We start from the raw sequence: 13,917 nt of genomic DNA on the forward strand, positions 1-13,917 counted from the left end.
TCCCTATGGAGTCGACAACTCCTTGAACTGACATGAAATATACTTCTTTTGTTAACGAGTATTGTTCTACCATCCGATGATTGAGAAATCTTTCCTCGACGTGCTTTTCTTGATCTTGAGATGTGTAGTATACATGGTTCCGACGATATTAGGAATTTGTGATTTATATTTAAATCCCTTCTTAATTATATTTCTCATGTTGGTTTCTATACTGAGAAAGGTAAGGTATTGGGACTTCAGGTGCTTGACTGTTGCAAAATATCCTATATGGATCTCAGAGTGTTCTGATGATCAATATCATTATTCACCCTACGGAGTAACTTGTGGATGCATGTCGAGTTGACCGACCAACGTTAAACATATTAACCTGATCATATTAGCTAATATAATATGAGTGTATTCCAAAGATAGTATTAACTAATATAATTGAGCTTCTATTGTTTGTCTTTTATTGCAGAACTGGAATTCAGTAAAAAAAAAACACAAAAAAACCCATCCTCTATGGAATAAGGCAGTCATTTTAATGATCGGGTCTATACCAAATTTTCTTGCAACTTCTGGCCCAGATTTCCCATGTGCGAGCTTCCATATAATCATAACAATACACTCCTCAGGAGAATAATGCAGCAAGTCATTGTTCCAGTGATCTTTCATTTTGTAACAAATAAAATCGAAAGTGGACTTCTTAATCTTGAATTATCTCCTAAAGTCATCATCACTTAAGCCTTGAAAGGTTCTGGACCACTCTCTGTCTTCCAATTTTCTCTACCCACTTACTACTACTAGCAATACCACCATCAAAATTCATTTTCAAAATTCTTCCGACAAAACACTCAGATTGTTTCTAAAAAAATCCCACATGTATTCTCAATTCCTCTAAGGCATGTATTTCCTCTTTCCACTACTACTCTGACAACCAACATCGAAATCCATTCTCAAATTGTTTTCAAGATTTCCACTTCTTCTCAATCCTTATAATTTGAATGCAATTTCACCCCCAAATATCAGCTAAATTTCATGATACAGTAAAACCTCTCCGGAGGAATACTCCATATAGGAATAAACTCCATATAAGAATAAAAATTATGATCCCAACTTGGGCTAGTTATATTTAAGAATAATCCCTATATTGGAATAAGTCATATTTTTTTCTTGTCCCATGTTAAAGCTCCTACCTCCATGTAAAAATAATTGACATTGTAATATATACAGCTCTTGTCATAATCAAATTTTAAGATGAAGATATTTTTGTAACAATTTTACAAGTTCATTTTGTTTCAAAATGGATTTTTTGATTTTTTGTGTACAACTTAATACTTATATATTTTCATTCATCGATTCTGAATGTGATAATTGTGATAATACAAGTTTGATGATTTTATGCTATTACATATTTTATGATGCATTAGTTTATCATTATGTTCAGTTGCCTCTTTTTTTAATAATGAATTACAATTAATATAATTTTATCCCATCTAGGTACTCGTAGATTTTTGTTCTTTAAACTAGGAATTAAGAGATCAAAAAATAAACGAAATTCGGAGTTCATAATTTTTTTCCATAAATAACTTCAACTGTCCTTAAATATTCTCTTTAGGTTTCCATTCCTTTTAGATATTGATATTATCCACAAGATTTTTTTATGACTAGACTTCTTGCTTTGATGGCCCTGCAACAACAAACACAATCAACATAGCAACAACTTCTCTTCTCTTCCGAACAGAGATGAACATGTTACAAGTAATGATAATTTTTTTAGATATGTTTGATCTGTTATTCAGTGCCCATTCTTCTGCCCCTGAAACATATAAAACTCAAGTAGAATTTTGATATTTTATTACTAGTCATATAGACAATTTCTTAGTTTCTTGCTGTTTTTTTTTTGAACACCCAACCAAGGTAACATCAACATAATAGTTAGTCAAATTCATTATAATGTCCAGAATTCAACGGAAGCTTAGACTGCACGAGTGTGAATCGGACAAAAGCATATTGAACAATTTATGATTGTTCAATGATCTCATGAGAATCGATAGAAGCATAAGGATATTTTTTTTTGATTACTCAATAATTTATTAAAATAATAGTAGATCGATGAGAAATTAAACGAAAGTAATGTTTTTATTTATTCGATGGAACGATCAGTAATAAATGTAGTACAACGAGTTAAAAATTTCATTTTTGTCAAAAACATTGGACTAGAATTATGTACTCTTTGTTGCAGTTGTGTAGATATATGTCGTAGGCTTTCTATCCTCGCTTCCTCAGCAATAAAGTCCTTTGCTGAGTTATGTCTCCTACTTATATACTTCACCTACCCTTAATGTAATTCACTTAAAATATCGTGGATTCCTGCGAAGTGTTTTCTATTGTCCAAGAGATCTATGTGCTAGTCTTGTTAATGTTGTTTGCTAGAATTTTGCAGTCGGTGACAATGGAGATGATTGACATAATGTTCTCCTTTAACCATGTAACTTCCTTAAGTAAGGCTTTTGTTTCCGCATGAAAAGCCAAAGATGCACATTTCGGCCCCGCAGATATGTGCATGAGAGTTTCATGGTCCACTGAGTAGAGAATAAATGCAAAACCCATATGAAAAGACGAGGGTACCCAAATACACCACAATCTTTAAAATATCCACCTATAAATCCTCTTACCGAAAGTGATTGTCTATGGACAAAGTCGAGAAAATACGACAAATCGGTATTCACACTTTGTGTGATCGTCTATGGATATGAGATCAAGACAATACAACAATAAAAGTGTGGTTACTTGATAATGGGTTCGGACTTAACCAAACTCTATAGGATCACTATCAAGTAATACGAAGTTAACGCTTGTGTATTTTACTTTTAATTATGATAAACAATTATAATTGCGGAAATAGAAAAGTAAAAGACACAATAAGATTTTGTTGACGAGGAAACCACAAATGCAGAAAAACCCGGGGACCAAATCCAGAATTAAGCCGCTATACAAAATCTAAACCAACTTCGTATAGTTGAGACCAAGCAACTAAACCTAGTTCACTTGGTTTCTTCAGTAGACCTGAGCTTCCGACATTCAATAAGTACACGCACTTGAACAATTCCTTTGGATCGTATTCCAAACAGTAAAGGAACACCAAATCTGTTTGTTAACAACTCTATTGATTCTTTCCAGATAAAGATATCTCAAGTCATATGCAAAGGCTCTTCCGTTTAAATAAGTAAACTCCTTTGCCTGGTTAGATCAATCTAATCTCTATTACCTAAATAATAAGATTCGAATTTGCAATCAATCAATATAGAATCCAACAAGAAACTATAAAGCGATGCCGATCTCATGCAACTAATCAATCAGATAAATCCGATTCTAGTTGGATCTCAGCCGATCAATGTTTGTGCTACACAAAGATATGAGAAACCAATAAGAAATCTTCTTTGTCTTCAAATCTTCTTTAATCTTCAATTAAACCTTCACAACACCACTTGAATCTCTTGTGATCAATCACGCACAGAACAAAGTCTGTTCACAATGGATTATCACAAGATGTCTTTAGATGTATTCTAAAGATCCCGTCGACACGTCGATCTCGTTTGAGTGAATCTTATATCATAAGAGAATATTCTCAAGAATAAACAAACTAGGTGCAATCAAAGTTTAACAAACGTTAGTCAATCAAATCAATCGAAAACTAATAAACTGCAATTATCTAGTTTCCCACCAATTACAAGGATCGATTACACAATTCTTTTGTGATCGGTTACACCAATTACAAATATAAATCATACCATCCCAGGTGATTACTTAGGATCGGTTACACTAATTAATCAAAATCAGTCATACCAAATCATAAGTCAGGCATTGTGATTAGTTATACCAAGATACATAACAAGTTATGATCGGTACTAACGGACAAATATTGGTAATCTAAAGATATGCAATGAATAAAAATACCAATAAGCCTAGCGATCTCCCTTTCGATTCATAAAACAAGTTCACGAATGTACTTCCTTTAAAAAAATGTAAACGTTGTTTCCTAGGATGAAACTTTCACCTTTACCCATACACATAATCACAATAGCATTCATACGATTATGTCGATGTCATATCTACGGAGTTCAAAAGACAAGCGTTATACTTCGTACTCTAATTCCTTAACACTATGATCATGTCTCACTACTAGAATATAATAATCATTCACAGCTTAGCAGTTATGTTATCAATATAACACGACTTGAAATATACGTTAGGAATGAAACAATTCAAGTCAATATTACTAACCTCAAGAGTAAGGATGATGTCGTTGTTGTAGCTCGTTACTTCTTCACATTCTTTAGGTCTTCGAGTAATACTTTTATGTCTCATATTCCTAGACTTTCTAGTCTAACCTATACGAAGTTGTCTCTAGTTATAATCAAGTGACTCTTAGATGAGTTTTGATTCATTAAAATATGACAACCAAACTTGACATACTAACGCTTGGTGGGTTCAACCGAGCTATGCTCTAACACCATGGAAGTGTTATATTTCCTAAAAGAGGCGTCGATAAAGATTATCCAATCTGTGTTTATGCCGGACTTTGTGGGTTAATTCCCTTTTGGATAATTTTAGGGGGAAGATTGCAGGTACCTATTAATCTGATTAATTAGATTTATCTTGTGTTGATTTTTTCAAAAATTACCGAACATATATGTTTATATATGAGGATTGTGGATATTTTTTCCGCGAAGGGAACTAAGTATGAGTCTGAAAGCCAACCTTTAATTCAAGTATTCATCGAATCCGTATTACTTCTCGAGATATTATTTTCTAAAGATAGTCCTAATCAAACAGCTCTGGCGAACTGACAAAAACTGAAAAGGTGTTCGGTTTTTTGTTCTTGGGAGTTATACATCTGGCAGTGGGCATCGATAGTTGCATTATTGGATCGAAGTCTGGTTGAAGTTGGGAGGGATTTCGCGACAATTTCCATATAAATAATCTTATTCTTGGAATAACTTGTATTTTCCAAACTTTTTTCCAAAGAAATTCCGTTATGTTATCATTATCTTGGTCTTGCTTTACTATTAAGTTGTTGATGTTCTTTCTTTACTAGAAATTTCTTGTATGGTGATGCCTCCATATAATTTTGTCTTGTTTTTGTCTCTTTGGAGTTGTTGGTTAAAAAATTTTCCCCTGACTTTGAGTTATTGCTTGAATTTTTTCTCTGACTTCTGGTTGGAAGTATTTGTTCACTTTTTCCTAATCCTAGTTATTTTCTTCCGTTATCAGCTCTTGAACCATTTTTGGTGCATGTTCTTGTAGATTGGTTGGTTGTGAGATTGTATCACTATTAGGTATCCATAGGTCCTTCCATATTTTAGCCAAAGTTCCATTTTTTACTTGCCAGATAAAATTACCCTTAATCATGTCTAAACCTTTTTGGATGCTCGTCTAAATCCATAATAAATTCGAGGTTCTATAGGTAACTAAATAGCCGCGTATTTGAAAAGTGTTTGGCTTTAAGAAGTTGGACCCATAATTGATCTTGTTCAGTAATAAGTCTACTGACAAGTTTTGTGAGCAGCGGTATATTGAATTGATGAGGGGTTTCAATTAATTAATAACTAGATCTCCTTGTTCTATAGGATTGTAGGTACTAGCCCAAGCTTTGTTAAACGCTCCCTGTCTTTTTATCCCGTATTTTTTCCACCAGAAAATTCTTTGAATACAGCCAGTTGATCAAATGTTTCTTTTTAAAGAGCAAGAACTTGCATTTGATAAGTTGGGCAAGATTGTAAAAGGGATCTTATCAAAACTGTCCTACCAGCTTGAAAGAGAAGCTTAGATTTCCATCCTTGCAGAGTGGAGTAATACTTTTGGAGAAGAGGCTCAAAATTTATTTTTTTATTCTTATCAAAGAAGAGAGAGGTACCAAGATATCTATCATTTTTAGTCATCAAATGGACTTTTTTTAGAATTTTCGCTAGCTATTATTTCCCTATGAATGCGAGGCTACAATAGGCACTATATTTTGGAGGTTTAACATTTCGTATGTGATATCTCCAAATAAAGATATGATGTCAGGAAGATTTTTAGCATCCACCATATTTTCTTTGGTGAATAAGAAACCGTCGTTGGCGTAGAATAAATGAGAGATATTCATGGTGTTTTTGCTGAATTGAAGCCCGAACTTTTTTATTTTTTTATTTTTTTATCTTCAATCGCTTTTTGAAGGATCCTTGAAAGAATTTTCATGCTGATAAGGAAGAGGTAAGGCGAAGGAGGATCACCCTGTCTTAATCTTCTCGAAGTGTTGAACTTTGGATCGGGTGAACCATTGAGAAGGATAAAGAATGCGGTCGTCGAGATGCATTGATTAAACAGAATACAAATAATGCCTTCTTTTCTTGTGTGAAAATTCACTACACCCTGTCAAAAGCTTTTGAGTGATCTAATTTATAACATTTTCTGTGATTTGTCTCCCAAGAAAAAAAGCCGATTGATTGGAAAATATTATTTTGTTTAGAATGGGTTTAACCGTTTAACTTATTCCCTAGAATTTTTGATAGGTATGAAATCCCTAATAGTGAATATTTTCAAGTAACCTGTTATAGGGGCTGATGAAACTATTAGAGGGGCTGACATATTAAGACAAAAAAGGGTCACCTGTTAGTAATTTCAAAAACCCCTTATCTATAATATTTTTTCATAATGGCTAAAAAACCCTTATTTAGTTAGTGTTGTTAATTGAATTAGCTAATCGTTAGATTAATGAACTTTTTTTATACTTAATGAAAAATTAAATCAGATTAAGAGTTAGTTTTGGTGGAGAGATAAAATAGAGAGTTTTTTTTCGAGATTTATTTCAAAAACCTAGATTTTGATTTACTCAACCAAAATGAGTGATTTCAGTGGCAAATTGGAGGTGGGTGAATCTCTATATGATAGAAAACCCATATTTTACAGATACTCCACGATGGAGATCCTATCATAGTTGATCTCTTAGCTCAAATGTCCGTTCCAGAGAAATTTACGGTTGGAATTAATCATAGAATCCAACCGTAAGGGGTCATTTACCGTTGTAATTATTCATAAAAGCCAACCGTAGCGGCCATTTACGGTTAGTATCTGAAGAACATCCAACCGTAACTGGTTAAAATTGGGAAAACTCAATCCCAAACCAGTTACGGTTGGATTGTTGTCCTGCGAGACGAACCGTAAATAAGTTACGGTTCGTTTTTTGATGGCTAGTATCCAACCGTAATTGTTTACGGTTGATACTATTTAAGTCAAAGCCGGTCGTAAGTTGCGGTTCGTTTGTCTATTGCTGGTATCCAACCGTAACTACGGTTGCTAACGTTTAAGTCAAAGCTAAACGTAATCAACTCAAAAACTTAAATTATTTTGCTCAGGAATTTCTATGGTTGGTACTGTTAAAATCGTTACGGTTTCAAAATGAACCGTAACTGGATATTTCAAATAGTTTTTTAAGATTTACGGTTGGTAGTTCTTCGATCACCAACCGTAACACCTTCAGAAATTGATTTTACGGTTGGTAATTAAAGAATAACCAACAGTAACCCCAAATGCAACCCTAATTTAATTTAAATTTGAATGCATCTAACCTAATTCAAACACAAAAAAGTAACTCCTGCCTTGCACAACTCCTGCTAGTTAATCTATCCAGTGGTTTAAGGGTTTGAAAAGAAATTAACGTAGATTTAAGACTAAAGGAGAAGAGAAAATACGAAGAAAAAAAACTGATTTTAATTTTATTTTTTTTATTTTATTGATTAGGTTTAAACGCATTGTAGGGTAATTTATCTTTTTAAGGGATGGGAATGAGGGTAATTTAGTCCTTTAAAAATGGAAGGGTAATCTAGACCTTTAACATTACAATAGGACAGCCCCTAACTAATTTGTGGACATTATTTTCATGAATTAGTCCCTATAATAGAATCATCAGCCCCTATAATAGGTAGGGCTGCACAAGACCCGCCCACGATACCCATACCCACCCGTACCCGCTAAACCCGTGGGTTTTTAGTCCATACCCGTCCGTTGTGGGTGCGGGGTTGGTTATGAAAAAAAAATACCCGTTGTCCGTGGGTGCGAGGTTGGTTTTAGCTCATACCCACCCATACCCGCCCGAAAAACCCGCAAGATATAATGTAACATACGTTTTGATATTTTTTGATTGCTACAAATTATGCAAAGTTATTGGGAATCGAAAAAACTTTCGTACCTGGAGCAGCGTACCCAATCGAGCCATTTATCCTGACTGAAGTACCAATGTTGTGATCTTCCGATTCTACATTGGTAGTGACTTCACCTAGAAACTTAGCTAATCCAAAATCGCCGACATGACCATTCATATCATTATCAAACAAAATGTTGCTTGGCTTTAGATTACAATGGACTATTGGCGTTTGCTTGTGGTGATGGAGATAATCTAATGCATATGCAACATCTATGGCTACATTCAGTCTCTCTTCGAAACTCAATGATCTCCTTGTCAAACTTTGAAGTCGATCGTCAAATGTAACTGGGTGCAACCGGTTCTCGAGACTCCCATTTGGCATGAACTCAAAGACTAGAGCTTTGAATTCATTTCCATTAAAATCGACGCTAGAACAAGATGTCAATATCTTCACGAGACTGGGATGCTGGATGGAACTTAATGTTTTGAATTCAGCCGTGAAGTTTTTGAAAGATTCTCGTCTTTGAAGATCTAGTACTTTCACTGCAACCACAGTTGCTGTTTCCTGATTTACTGCTAATACACCTCTGTTATTGACTTCTGTTGACTGTTATTGGCTTTGTTGAAAAAAAGCGGGTTAAACCCACTTAAACCCATACCCGCCCAACCCGCAGCGGGCGGGTATTAACACCCGCCCGCTGTTTGTGGGTGTGGGGTTGGTTATAAAAATAAAAACCCGCAGCCTATGGATGCGAGGTTGGTTTTAGCTCATACCCGACCATACCCGACCATGTGCAGCCCTAATAATAGGTTGCATTTTCGAAATAAGGGTTACGAAAGATTAGTAATGTTGTAATTTTTCACTGTTACGTTTTGATCCTAACATTGATAACATATTTATATTTTAGTCCCTAGTACACTTCGTAAAATATTCCGGACTTACTCAAAAACCCTTGGAGGTGTTGTTTGTTTCTACTTTCTAGGGTCTATAGAAAGTTATTTCAATCGGTATATGAACTGAGGGAACAAAATTGAACTAATCAACAGGTTGTTATTATTAATTCATCAGGATCGATACGCTCTGCTGTTGAATTCTGTAAATTTTATCTCACATGAAATGGCTTTTATTGGGTTTCTGAACATCTTCTTCAATGGAAGAAGAGGAAAAGGTACCGTATAAGCTATTTTTTGTTTGAATACAAACAACATTTTACTTCCATAAATTTATTTCCATTATTATTTAAGAATCAAAATTCTTGTTCTTATTTAGGAAAAAATTTCTTTGACTGAACCACTTAAGTTCATGTGCCTTCGAATGAAGGTATTTCTTGGAATGCAGTAAAATAAGTGACTATTGAGGAGTTTTAGTTTAATTTCCACATACTTTGTTTTATTTTCATCATAAAGGTTCTTTTCTGGAATATGAATGGTGTTACTCAAATTGGAAATTACTGCATTTGAGTTCTTTATTAGGACAATCTTGCATTACATCTGACTCATATGTTTTCTGCAACTTGGGTTTAGGGATAGTTAAAAGTCATACACAATTTTGAAGCAGCAAGTGTTTTCTTTGTTGTTTAGGTGGGTGCTAATGAAACATTGGATTGCGTCATTGGAGTTCATTTAATGCCTTCATGTACATGCTTAGACAGATTACACCATGCTATAAATTAAGACAATGAATAACAGAAAGAGGTGTAGTGTGGATTGATCAGCATCCATCTTGGTGTGGTTGAAGAGATCGATTTGAGAACATTGTAGACGATCAATAGCAAAGAAGCTAGACAGTTTATTGTGTAAGTCCTAAAGTAAACAGAAAAAATAGATTCAGTTATTCTAGTACTTTACTGTGTTATTATTAAAAGTAATTTACTGTCTTAGTGGTGAGACGCTTCTTGAAATTATTGAAGCTTGTGCAATCTTTACGTTCTCAATGCATCCTACATCCAGAACATCTGTCTTCTTGTGGTCAGTATTTTTTGTGTTGTTATATCTCCACTTAGATTTTGTCGCTCTCTGCTGGGTGGAAGGTCTGATTTATTTGAATGATTGTTGTCTTGTGTGTAAGTCTGTAAGACTGCCAGTGTTGAGGCTTGTCAAGGGATAACTTCGGCTTCAATGGCCACCATAGCTTTTAGTTCTTTGCCGGGGCCTTGGGTTTACATCTGGTGACTCTTTGAGAAAATTAGTCTTTTGTCACAGAAACTGGATCATCCACCATCTTTATAGTATTCCTCTAGTTTTCTGTTATGTGATTTTCTCTGTCTAAAGTAGAACTTCAAATTTTGTTTTGGCTGCTGGAACCTTTAGCTGTGGGTTATTTAACAGCAGTGTCACTATACCTACCTCACTTGCATACCATCAGATTAGTGCATTGCTGACAGTAGAATTCTTATTTATATTTCCTCCATCGTGCTAGAGGTTCTTTTTTGTTCCCTTTCCTGAACCGCCATTGTTTTCTTTTTTTACAGATTTGCTGATATGAATTTTGGGAACACCTCCTCTGTTACCATTTCTAATTTCCCCGCTCTTCATCGCATCAACCTCACTTCAGGTTTGTCTAAGTGAAAGCTACCATATCTCCTATGTTCTCTTTTTTGAAGTCCTAGAATGTTGGGACTCAGAAGTTGTGCTTTTCTGGTTGTGCAGAAGTTGGTCTTGCAAAAAGCAGGACATCTCTGGTGTTGTGTTGCAATTGTCTGCAAGAAGTGAACCTTACTGATTGTGGAGCTCCCGGGGAACTTTATTTGTGAACTTTTAAGCTGAGGGGGTGGTTGCTCGGTACTCAAGTCACTGGCTTTCGATAACTGCAAGGTTTGTGTAAACTACTAAATTCATATTTTTCATTATCATGAAAAGTTGGCTTACATTTGGCAGGCATAGAAATCATCCTGCATCTAACTCATTACTCATTATTATTTTGTTCAAGTTTATGCATGTGACGTGGTTAGTAGTAGACACCAACTTGCTAGATACTGATCCTGACGTGCTTAATTACTGCTTTATTTCTAGTACTTGCTAAACATAGATTTAACTTTGTACAGAGTCTAACAGTAGTAAGATTCAGCAGTATTTCCCTAGTTTATCTTCGTGTTGGTTTCCGAGCCATGACTTATCTTGAACATGTTCATCTAGATGGTTGACACCTTAAACACGTATAATTTTGCCCCGTGAGTGAGTGAATATGAAATTGTGATCTGTCTTCTTTCAGTGGGGATGTTTTACATTTCTCTTAATGCAGATTCTACTGTTTAGTGGGTACCTACTCTGGTAGATTAAGAGAACCAAAATTTAAAGCTCAGCCATCCCTTCAACGATGGTGTCTTCAATTGTTACACCCTATACAAACCAGAATTATTATTTTTTGCTGTAAGTTGGTCTTCGGTCGCTTAATCTAGGCCTATGCCCTAAATTGGAGGCACTTGACATTGACGCACGTTAGATGGGGTTGCTAGAACTGAAGGAATGTGGTGTTTTATTCGAAGCATCCATTCGTTGTCCTCGTCTTATGTCATTAGATTCCATCTTGTGGGTAATACTTTTTCTTCTCTGTATTCCTTTGTGCTCTTTCATTAAGGTGCTTTGCTTAGTCTAAAATCTGTAATATTATAATGCATCCAATTTAAAGATGATTCCCTTCAAAAAAAAATAAAAAATTTAAAGATGATTGCTTGTCTGCCACAACCGTTGTGTGCTCTGTTATCCACACAATGTTTTTGCCTTTTCGGTGTCTTGCCAATTTGTTGGTTCTGATAGTCTCTCTTCTTTGTGTTGGCTATCACATTTGACATTCCTTGATTTATGCGATGCTTTCCTGTTTTAGTATCCTGTTTGCAGTTAAAGTAGCTTCCAGCGTTGATCCCTCTTCTTGCATCTTTAGTAGCTGCTTGTTCTTTCCGAAACAGATTATCCCGCCATATAATGTGAAACAGCAACGGGTTAGTGACCCTGATATAGTAGGGTTTTCTTTTCTTCTGTAGGTATTAAAAGTGCACGTTTGCAAGTATTTAGAGGACTTAAAAGAAGGCGTTCTTCCATCCCTCAGAGAATTGGACCTCTCATATGGTAGTATATGCCAGTCTGCCATAGAGGAGCTTCTTTCTTGCTGTACGCATTTGACTCATGTTAGCTGAACGGTGGCAGCAATATGCATGACCTTAACTGGAGATCTTCTTGAGGTGGCCCTCTTTCTGAATTACAGAGCATCATATCCCATTGTCTGGGGAGAATTAACGACCTACCAAACAGCTTGACCATTTATTACAGAATCTTAACTGCGTTGGTTGTTCTAATATCAAAAAGTAGTTGTTCCTGAAATTTGCACTCTTTTTTCATTTGTCCTTACTGAGTCTTTCAGTGTGCAAATTTCTAAGGAAGTTGATGCTGCTTGTTTTAACATAGGCTTCCCCAATTTAAGAATTTATGTGCAGTATCATGGTATTTTGGGGTAACATACAGTGATGTGCTATTGATATTTCTTCCTGACGGTTTCTAATTTTCAGTTTTTTTTTTTTTTAAATTGACATCGTTGGGATGGTTCTAGTGTTGCCGCATTTCTGAAGAAGCAGTTGAAGTTGCAGTTTCACACTGCAACATGCTGCAAACTTTTGATATTCGCTTCTGTCCAAAGGTAAGGGACAGACCCTAATTTCAATAAGTTCCTATAACCATTTTGCTTTAATAATAATACTTAAATCCAACACTAAACAAATCTTGATCTTTTGCATCCCTGAATAGATTCACTCAGTGCGCACGACAAAGTTCCGACCGGTATGTCCAAGTCTCTGAAGCATATCTTTAGTAGTCTCATCCCCACTCCATGAAATGATTGCAGCACACCCCACCAATTCTTACTTGCCAGATCTCTTTCATGGTCTCTGTGAAGTCGCATTTCATCGACCTTCACCTTCGTCCGCCTTGAATTCAGTTTTACTGGTCCCGTTGTTTGATGCAATTGCAATTTACATATATGGTCCATTTTCTGTTGTTTTTCCTATCTGTTGTGCTTGATAAATCAGCTCCGCTCGATTAGGACGACAATAAAATAAAGGGGAATATATTTTTAACATCAAGATTGATTTCAGAATAAATTTTTGATAGCCATACTGATTCCATTTGCTGGATCGACCATGTTTCTAGTAAAAATCATTGCTTGTGATTTAGATTGTAAATGGTTAAGACAAGTACTGGCAAGAAATTTCTCTTCAATTCTGAGTTATTATTTCAGTGCGTAGAGATACTTATATCAAACAATATTTGTGGCCAGTTTCTTAAGTTTTTTAACATGCTGGTAGTCCCAACTCCTAACGCATACTCAAGCTTAAAGTTTCGCCAAACTTCTGCTAACTTTTCCAATGAAATTTATCTCTGGTTAAACCATAATCCTGAACTGAGGTTTATCAAGGATAGCTTCGTCGTTTGTGGGTGGGCCGTGGGGCTAACTCGAGAAAAATATCTGTTGGTTCTTTTTTAGGTGGACTCATGTCTGTTTAGTCCTTTGGTCAAACGCCTTTACTGTTTGGTCCATAATTTAAAAAAAACAACAGACAATAATACCCTTACTTTAACTGTTACTGCCTTCAACCCACGATCTCCTAAAACCGCGTCAATTGTCTCTCTCCTTCTTTTCAGTTTCATTTTCAGAGAACCACAACTTCTTCCTCTTCTTCACTCTAAAACCCAGAGAACGAACATCATCAAAACCAAGAATCCACCAAAATCAGTCGAAATCATTTCAACTTTCGCAAATC

General features: G+C 35.4%; 1 long non-coding RNA gene across 4 annotated transcripts; it reads left to right on the forward strand.

The window, feature by feature from the left end:
• The first annotated feature begins 9,133 nt into the window (after positions 1 to 9,133).
• LOC113303718 lies at positions 9,134 to 13,318 on the forward strand. 4 transcript variants are annotated; one of them, XR_003337720.1, is made up of 8 exons: positions 9,134 to 9,336; positions 9,749 to 9,963; positions 10,639 to 10,721; positions 10,817 to 10,981; positions 11,409 to 11,699; positions 12,148 to 12,345; positions 12,711 to 12,797; positions 12,905 to 13,318. It is a non-coding gene; the product is annotated as an uncharacterized LOC113303718 (long non-coding RNA). The 4 variants fall into 4 exon arrangements; XR_003337722.1 differs by lacking the exon at positions 11,409 to 11,699 and having other exon boundaries at positions 12,905 to 13,317; XR_003337721.1 differs by lacking the exon at positions 9,749 to 9,963 and having other exon boundaries at positions 12,905 to 13,317.
• The last annotated feature ends 599 nt before the right edge of the window (positions 13,319 to 13,917 follow it).

This window comes from Papaver somniferum, chromosome 8, assembly GCF_003573695.1.
Source record: "Papaver somniferum cultivar HN1 chromosome 8, ASM357369v1, whole genome shotgun sequence".
In the NCBI taxonomy this organism is placed as follows: domain Eukaryota; kingdom Viridiplantae; phylum Streptophyta; class Magnoliopsida; order Ranunculales; family Papaveraceae; genus Papaver; species Papaver somniferum.